This window comes from Nyctereutes procyonoides, unplaced genomic scaffold, assembly GCF_905146905.1.
Source record: "Nyctereutes procyonoides isolate TBG_1078 unplaced genomic scaffold, NYPRO_anot_genome, whole genome shotgun sequence".
NCBI classification, from domain to species: Eukaryota; Metazoa; Chordata; class Mammalia; order Carnivora; family Canidae; genus Nyctereutes; species Nyctereutes procyonoides.
Genome location: NW_026575135.1, coordinates 7,825,486 through 7,834,930, shown reverse-complemented (window position 1 = coordinate 7,834,930; position 9,445 = coordinate 7,825,486).

The following is a 9,445-nucleotide window of genomic DNA, read 5'->3' as shown; positions in this document are numbered from 1 at the left end:
ACAATGGGACATCAGACCTTCTCTATCTCAATGGTCCCCAGACTGGGGTTCACAAAGGTAGCACATTTTGAGCTGTTGGAATCAAATCCAAGACATCATTAACGTGAATGCAGCACTATTTTATGTGCCACTGAGAAAGGAAAAAAAAAAGTTATCAACTACACCAAGCATTGTATTTGTTATAAGATGCATCTGGGTTTTAGAGACGTTAAAATGTGAAAATGAATTCCCAGAACTAATGAAACATGGTTGATTCAGTGTGGTTGGGATGAAAGGGGTCACTCCTCACAGAGCGCTAAGAGCGGCGTTTGACACACCTTCTAGTGTAGAGCTCAACAGTGAACTTTAATTGTTGAAATATCTTGGCTGTTCCGATATTCAGGAATTTAATCCTAAGAAAGGTAGGAGGTCGTATTCAGGGAGAATAATTCTCCTCCCACGCAGAATGGAGAAGTATAGGTTGAGTTGGTGAGGAGAAAGGTCACAAGGAGGCTGCCAGAGGATACGCCAGAAAGATGGATGGCATGGAGCTGAGGTGAGCACACCCTGTCTGTGCCCGAGGGGGGGACTGAAAGTCTGGTCTCTGTCTAGATCCAGCCTAGAGAAGGGGAGCCACTGTCTACCAGAAGCAAAGTCACAGCAGGGAAATCTTGTGAAAAGGTCTAAAAACCTATATTATCACCCACAAAAATGAGGCCACGAACTAAAACCATGTCTGCCAGGCAAGGGTGCCTCACCACCCAAGGGCAATTGCATTCTTGAAGGCATTGGGCATGAAGGAGTGTTATACCCTCAAGAGAAGGAAGCATAAGGCCACCACATGACACCTCTCCACCCACCACAAAGTTCTGTGTCATTCAGGGGGGAGACCAACACAAGACCATGATGGAAGGGCCATCTGACTCAGGCCTACTTCCTCATTGCCACCAACTGTGCCCACATTTGGCAGTGGCCATTTGGCAACACCAAATCCACTGCACATCATTTCTGGATCCCAGCTAAGTCCTGTTACCCCTACTCTTACCTCTCCTTTTCCACTGCCATGACTCAATATGACCTATAAGATTTTTGCTTTGAGGAACGTATGATCGTTGCCTGTCTGACCAAATAAGTGGTGTTAGGATTCCATGAGCAAGGTATTCCAATTAAACAAGGCAAAGTGAACACATTAAAAACCCACTCAAGGGACAGTAAAAGGAGTGATTTTCAACAGCCATAAAACCGACAAAGAGAATTGGAGAGGAAATAATAGTCGACTCAGGTGTCAGAACTATTTTTGTAAAATTGAGAGCCAATGGAAGAGATAAAAGATGGGAGGAAAGTAGGGAGCCTGTCAGAGGAAACCAGGAAGAAGCAAGATGGCCCCCACTCAGGAAAGGCTTCGGGCTTGGACTTAAGACCAGTATGTCTCACAGCAACATAAGAAGCCAGGAGACAATTAAACAAGAACAGCCCTGACTGCAACAAATATCACTTTTTTAAAGAAAAAAAAAAAAAACAGTTGCCTCCCTCAACTTAAGGGGGAAAAAAAAAGCATCCTTCACCCAAACCCTGTCCTCATCAAGATACATCCCTCTTTTCCTTCTCTACTGTAGTCATACCAGTGTTCAGTATTGTCTTCTTTCCCTGTCCTCGTGTCCTCCCCTCTGTCCCATTCCTTCAGGAACTTCCATCTGCTTTCTCTCCCATCACTTTGCCTAAAGCCCAATGGGCACTTTGGTGTCCTTATAAGATTTGAGATCTCTTCAGTGTTAAGGTGATGTTGTTCATCTTTCTCTCTCTTTAAATTTTTTTTTTATCTTTTTATTATGAGAGACACAGAAAGAGAGGCAGAGACACCGGCAGAGGGAGAAGCAGGTTCCCTGAGGGAAGCCTGGTGCAGGACTCGATCCCAGGACCCCAGGATCATGACCTGAGCCAAAGAGAGACGCTCAACCATTGAGTCACTCAGGTGCCCCTCTTTCTCTCCTTCTTAAGATTCTTTTCTGCCCTTGGTTTCTGAATCTTCATACTCTTTTAAAGTCTGGCTTCTCCTTCATTACCTTCCTAACTCGCTCTTCCTTTTCCACTTCTTTATGTTGGTTTCCTGGGGATCCTGCATTGTTTTTTTTTTTCCTGCATTGTTTTGATTCACTCTAGCCGCTGTACCAACTCTTGCTAGAACCTACTGGAAACTCCACAAGGCTTTCTCGTTGATGAATTACACTCAAATGAGTTTATCATCTTCCCAACCGTCTTCTAGCTCAGAAAAAGGCATCACCATAAGCCTGGCATTCCTATCCCATTTCCCCCCTCTCCCTCCCTGTTCCTGTTATCCATTGCTGTGTAAAAAATTACTCCCAAAGCATAGTGATTAAAAACAGGTATTTATTTTACTCATGATTTTGTGAGACAGAATTCATGAAGGGCTTGTCTAGGCAATTCATCCCTGATCTATGTGGTATCTGCTGAGACATCTCGGGGTGGAAGATCTACTGCCAAGATGTCTTCTTCACTCACATGCGGTGACACCTCAGGAATCCATCTCTTTCTCTTCACATGGCATCTCATTCTCCAGGATCTCTCTGATGCCTTGGGCTTTTCACAGCTTGTTCTCTGGGTAGTCATATTTCCCACCCAGAGGTTCTAAGAGACAGGAAGTGGAAGATACCAGGCTGGCCGGGCACTGACTTGGAACTGACACAGGGTTACGTCTCCTACATTGTATTGATCGGAGTAGTCTCAGGATACACCCAGAGTTGAGAGGGTGGAGAAAGGCTCCATCTCTTGATATGGATGGGAAATACCGTTGTGACCATCTCTGGAAATACAGTCTATCATGTTTACCCATACAACCAATCACCAGATCTTATTTGTTCCACTTTCAAACTCTACTTTCCAACTGCCTCTCAAATGTAGTCACTTCTTTCCATTTCCACCACCTTACCCAAGCCACCATCTTTTCCTTCCTGGCCCCATCTTAGCTTCCTAAATGGCTTCCACGGTCCTTCTGGATCTCCTTTATTCTCTGTATGACTGATAGCACAATCCTTTTAAAAAGCAAATTTAATTATGTTTCTTCCTGTACTTAAAACTTTTATATAGCTCCCATTGCTTTTAAAAGGAAAGATCTAAAAACAATAAAAATAAATAAAAGGAAAGATCTAACATAGTTTGCAAGTCCATTCATGACCTGACCTCTGCTTATATTTCCACCCTCAACCCAGACAGTTTGACAGATTAATGTATAGTTCTACATATTTAGAAGCATTTTAAAATAAGTTTTTAACTTTATACAAAATTGTGTATTTATGTGAATGCTTCATCTATGCCTTCTGGGTGATTTAATTTTGATTATGAACTTCTGGTGCCTATAAAATAGCTATCACCTGAAAGGTGCTTAGAGGTGAAGGTCCTGTTTCCAAAAATGTATCACCGTGACACTTTTCTATCTTCATACTTTCAATCTTATCGCCTCTGTTCTTTTTGGATGCAATTTAAATGATTGGTTATTCACAAAGACTAAAACTTCACTCTGTGTTCATGGCTTCTGATCTTTTAACAGTAGCTCTTTTTGAATGGCCTGTTTTACAAAAATAAAATGTATTTATGTGATATAAGTAAATAGAATTTTAAAAAATTATTACAGATGTTTTTGTCTTTTAATAGGATAGTTTTACTCATTTACATTTCTTGTCATGACTGATAAATTTGGCCTCTTGTCTTGAATTTTATGTTTTGCATTTTTTCTTATGCTTCCTCTTGTTCCCCTTTGTTTTCTGTCCTCTGATATTTAGCTTAAAGTTTTTTGGTTTTGTTTTTTAAGGATTTTATTTATTTATTCATGAGAGACACAGAGAGAGAGAGGCAGAGACACAGGCAGAGGGAGAAGCAGGTTCCATGCAGGGAGCCTGATGTGGGACTTGATCCCGGAACCCTGGGATCACGCCCTGAGCCAAAGACAGACGCTCAACCACTGAGCCACCCAGGCATCCCAGCTTAAAGTTTTTATGACAGATCTTTGATAGTGTTTTGGAAAATTAATCAATGTTTCTAATTCTATTCATACTTATCTTTATATCTTTGCATGATGAAAATTTTTTAAAATTTTGACTAGACCACTTTCTTTTCCTGACTATTCAGTATTGGTTCCTGACCACCTAATATGCAGAAGACACAGATGGCACAATGGTAAAGAAACAACCTCTTCCCTCACAGAGCCTATACTTTAGCAAAGAAGACTGAACATAACATAAAAAAAAGTAAAATAAGGCCAGATACAGGTTTTACAGCCAGATTATTGTTATACATGTTTAACTATATGATCAATTGCAAGAATGAGCTTTGGTTTTTGTAGTCCCTTGGGAACTGAGTTTACCTTTATTATATACAGTAAGTGATTTATCAGGCTACCATGATGGTCCTATTATCAGGTGCTTTATATATCTCCTGTTGGCTATAACATGTCATTCAAGTATCTAGGTAAAGGGATTCCTTTATGGGCCCTTCAAAAGCCAGCCAGCAAGGCAAAGGGCACTCAATACCATGAAAATTTGACACATTCATGATTTTTCACCATCAGGGGACCATGATACATGAGGTAAGCCTGCAGTAGAAAAAATAAAACTAGAAAAAAAAATGAAAACTTCCTGGCAAAGTTACAGAAACCCCTGCTCATTTTTGAAAGATATTTTTCTAAGACTTTCGGAACTTGAGTAGCCTTTATGCATTTATCGCTCAAGGAACAATGACCATTTCAAGGTTCACTGTACCCGTCCGTAATGATAGCTCATATCTAGCTATGCAAAAGTTGAGGTATGTCTGGTAATAGTAGCATGGAGAAGTCAGGAAACCAGAAAGGAACTGAAATGATGGGCTCTGATCCCACAGAGTCCAGATTGAGATGGCACTTGTTTTCTCTTTCATACCAAACATCTGGGACCTGCCACAGGCTGGTGGGTAAGGGAAAGGACTAGCCACTTGCATAATGACTGCTTTTATGAACAGATACTTAATCTAGACAAATATAAGCAGGAGGTAACTCTGAAACTGTAGAACCCAGAGACTGGGGAAACAAAATTAGTCTGAGAGTCAAGAGAGCATGTTAAGAGATTCATGTCAGGAAACCAGCCCAAGTTCCATGCCAACATTGTGCGCCCTTGCTCATATGTCAAAGACAGCTGCTTACTCTTTGGTTATTCAATGCATATTCGTGGTCTTTCTGACCCTGGGAACATTCTGCCTCTTGTCCATGTGGGTCAGCCTCCTGATGGTGGTAGAAGAGAAAAGAAGCTCGTGTGAGAAAGAGGATAAACCACCCAATATCCAGGCCTACTCTATTGATACTTGAAAGGTCTAGAGAAGTTATTAACTGCCACCAAACCCTTAACTTCTCAAATAGGAGTTAGTCCTAGAAAAGAAAAGGGTGGGGTATTTGGGGCAAAGCCTCATATCCCATACTCTTGGGAAAGGCAGTGGAGATGAAGTAAATTTTCTATGTGGGATCACACGGATTTACTAAAAGGAGATGTATAGGACAATGGTTTGGTAATATAAACTAAGTATTTCCACCAGTATTTCACTCCTCCCCTCTCTGTCATTTCTCCTCATCAAACATAGACTATGTATTCACAAGTGATTTTCAGTAAAAGGTATTTCCTTAGATCTATACCCATCATCCATCTGTCTACCTATCTATGTATCTATCACCATCTATCTATCTGTATACATATATGTGTAGTTATTTATATATTTAGAGTTCCTTATATATAAAGTTCATTTAATGCATTCTATTAACTACTTATATATTTCCCCATCATTTTTTAGAAATTGAAAACCAGCATTTTTGCATGGTGTATAATACAGAAGCAAGTTTAATTTTAAAATAATTTATTTTAGAGCGATATCTTATCAGGGTACTACAAGTTCATTTTAATATAGTCTGATAATATGTAAAGGCTTTCTCTTAGTTGACAAATAACATACTCTGATTTTCTTTGATTAAAAATAGAAGTAATCTTTTTTTTTAAGAGAGAGAGAGAGAGTGTGTGTGTGTGCACAAGTGGGGGAAGGGGGAGGCACAGAGAGAGAGAAAGAGAGAGAAAGAATCCCAAGCAAGCTCCATGTTTAGTGTGGAACCCAAGGTGGGGCTCAATCCCATGACCCTGAGATCATGACCTGGGGTGAAGTCAAGAGTAAGATGCTCAACTGCCCAGGTACCCCCCAAAATCACAATTTTAAATACAAAATTTAAATGACACGTTATGTTGAGTTTAGCTGAGGATCAAGCACATACTAAAATGAAGAACTAAATCACCAGTAGACAAAACCATTGTTCATAACTTTGACATTTTTGAATATTAAAAAATCAATTGAAAATTTAAGAAACAATACAGAGGATGATAGGGGAAGAAAGGAAAAAATAAAACAAGACAAAATCAGAGAGGGAGACAAATCATAAGAGACTCTTAATCATAGGAAACAAACAGGGTTGCTGGAAGGGAAGAGGTGGGAGCATGGGGTAACTGGGTGATGGACATTAGGGAGGTCATGTGATGTAATGAGCACTGGGTGTTACATAAAACTGATGAATCACTGACCTCTACCTCTGAAACTAATAATACATTATATGTTAATTAATTGAATTTAAATTTTAAAATATATTTTTTTAAAAATGAAAAAATCAATTGATTCACTGTTTTGATTTTTGCATTTTACTTCTGACTAATAAGATTAGAAAGTTCCAGGCAGCTAACAGGAGGCTTTCTCTGCAAATGAAAGAATCTAGGTATAGATATTTTTTTTAAATTTTTTATTTATTTACGATAGTCACAGAGAGAGAGAGAGAGAGAGAAAGGCAGAGACACAGGCAGAGGGAGAAGCAGGCTCCATGCCGGGAGCCCGACGTGGGATTCGATTCCGGGTCTCCAGGATCGCGCCCTGGGCCAAAGGCAGGTGCCAAACCGCTGCGCCACCCAGGGATCCTGGTATAGATAATTCTTATTCCCAATAAGCAAAAAAAGGTAATGGAAAATACATGTTACCATAGTTTCTTTTTTTATATTAATTTTTCAAGTATTAGACGCTCTTTATTAGGCTATATAAGAATCTCATTTGGATAAGTGCAACATACGATAGAATGAAGATTAGTTTGAGGCCAATTTATAGAATTATTCCTACATATCCTTCAAGACTTTGTGGCATTTATCACAATCAATTGTGAAAATAAATCAAATAATATAAGTGATAAGTAATAAAAACAGCTGTTTAACCAAGCAATACAACTTCTAGATAATTCATTCTCCAGAACATTTGTCTGACTCCCATTAAGTATTATATATGCTCACTCCATGTGCACCTAGAGGCTCTCAAATGTTCCAAATCACAGGGACAAATATTGCTTAAAAAAACAGAAATTGAACCAGATGCCATTAGCCACCTTTAATGGTATGAATCCCCAGAAACGTCACTTGGAAAATGCTAAAGCACTGATGTTCAAGACAGCAAGCTAATAGAACACAATTTAGAGCTGCCTGACTTACAGCTCTAAAACCGACCTTTTCTTCCTTATAAATAAATATTTCTGCAAATCATTATGTATAATAATAGCCATAGGAAGAAAGGCCCCACAAAATTGTTGGAGAGATGCAAATTTTTAAAAATGCATTTATAAATTTACTTAGATACATGCGAGTTGATTTAAATTTAAAATGCAGTTATTCATTGTATGTTCTCATCCATTTGGGGAATATAAATAATAGTGAAAGGGAATATAAGGGAAGGGAGAAGAAATGTGTGGGAAATATCAGAAAGGGAGACAGAACATAAAGACTCCTAACTCTGGGAAATGAACTAGGGGTGATGGAAGGGGAGGAGGGCGGGGGGTGGGGGTGAATGGGTGACGGGCACTGAGGGGGGGCACTTGACGGGATGAGCACTGGATGTTATTCTGTATGTTGGTAAATTGAACACCAATAAACAATAAATTTATTATTAAAAAAATAAAATAAAATAAAATGCAGTTATTGGAGAAGGCCCAGCTCCCTTCCAAACTCAGTGTTTTCCACTGAGAAAGTAGCCTTCTGAATATGTAATTATTTTTCATGTCACCATATATTGTTATTTGCACTGGGTTACTGAGCATATTCGAAAACTGCTCTTTCTTATCCACACCTTCAGTATAAGCAGGGCCTGGTCTCTCCTCCAGGAAGACACCTCTGAGAACCGATAAGCAATAAGTTTTTGGAAAATCACCTCAAGTATATTCAAGGACACTGTCACTATATTTTTGCCGCAGAGATAGTTATCCTTCCGGCTCGTAAGGAAATCCATTCAACTTGTCTTTACTAATTGCCCTAGGGCCCGAAACAGAAGACTTAAGAAATAAATTTTGGCCTTTCATTTTGTTTGTTTGTTTCCCTCCAGGGAACCACAGTTTTAACCCCCTTCCTCTCTGAGGAATTATCTTTGTTCTTCTAACACCTGTCATAACTAACCTCAGTAGCAATGACATTGAGTGTAGTAACTTCCCAAGATGCCTGACAAAGCCAGCCCCAAAACCAAATCTGGCCTCTAAAAGAATTCTTTCTGCAACAGTGTGCTGCCTCAGTAAACCACAGGACTGACTCTGGGACAGCCATGAAGCAGAGAGGAGTGGTGGTTATCAGAATTGCAAGTGTTCTCTTTTCGGGCTAACTCATATAATCAAATAAATCACAAAGATTACTCTTGCAAGCTCAGTTGGAAAGCACCATTCATTCCTTCCAGGAAAAAAAGAAAAGCTAGAGAAAGTCATCCCCAAGAGTGATGCTATTTCATATTGCCTTTTTACATTTCCTAAATCAGCCAGTGTAACCATTTCTCTCCTCACTTCAATCCAGACCTGGAATGTGGAAAGGGCTAGAAAGACTTTCCTCAAGGCTCAAGGAAGCGCTGTAAGGAAATGAGACCAGAGTGTTCCCACCTCATTAGAAGGCCCGAAACAAAGTCACCATCCACATGAGATTAAGCTAAGTCTCCTTCTCCCATCTCTTTGCTCCTGCTCCTGCCATATTGACATAAGTCAAAGGGAGGTGTTTACTGCTGAGTCAGGCACATCTTTCTGTTTTGATTTCATGGGAATAACAAGAATTGCAATCATTAAAATACTGTCTAAAGGAACTGGAACCCTCATATACTGCTGATGGGTATGTAAACTGGTACACGTTATTTCTTAAAACATTGAACATGCCATGCTAAGTGAAAGACGCCAGACACAAAGGCCACGTACTGTATGATTTCATATTTCTGACATTTCCAGGATAGACAAATCTGTAGAGCTTGAAAGTAGGTTAGTATGGTTTTCAAGGGACAGGGGAAGGGAGGAATTGGGACTGACTGCTAATAGATATGGGGTCTCTTTTGGGGGATGATGGAAATCTTCTGGAATTAGATAATGGTGATGGTTGCACAACATAGTGAATATACC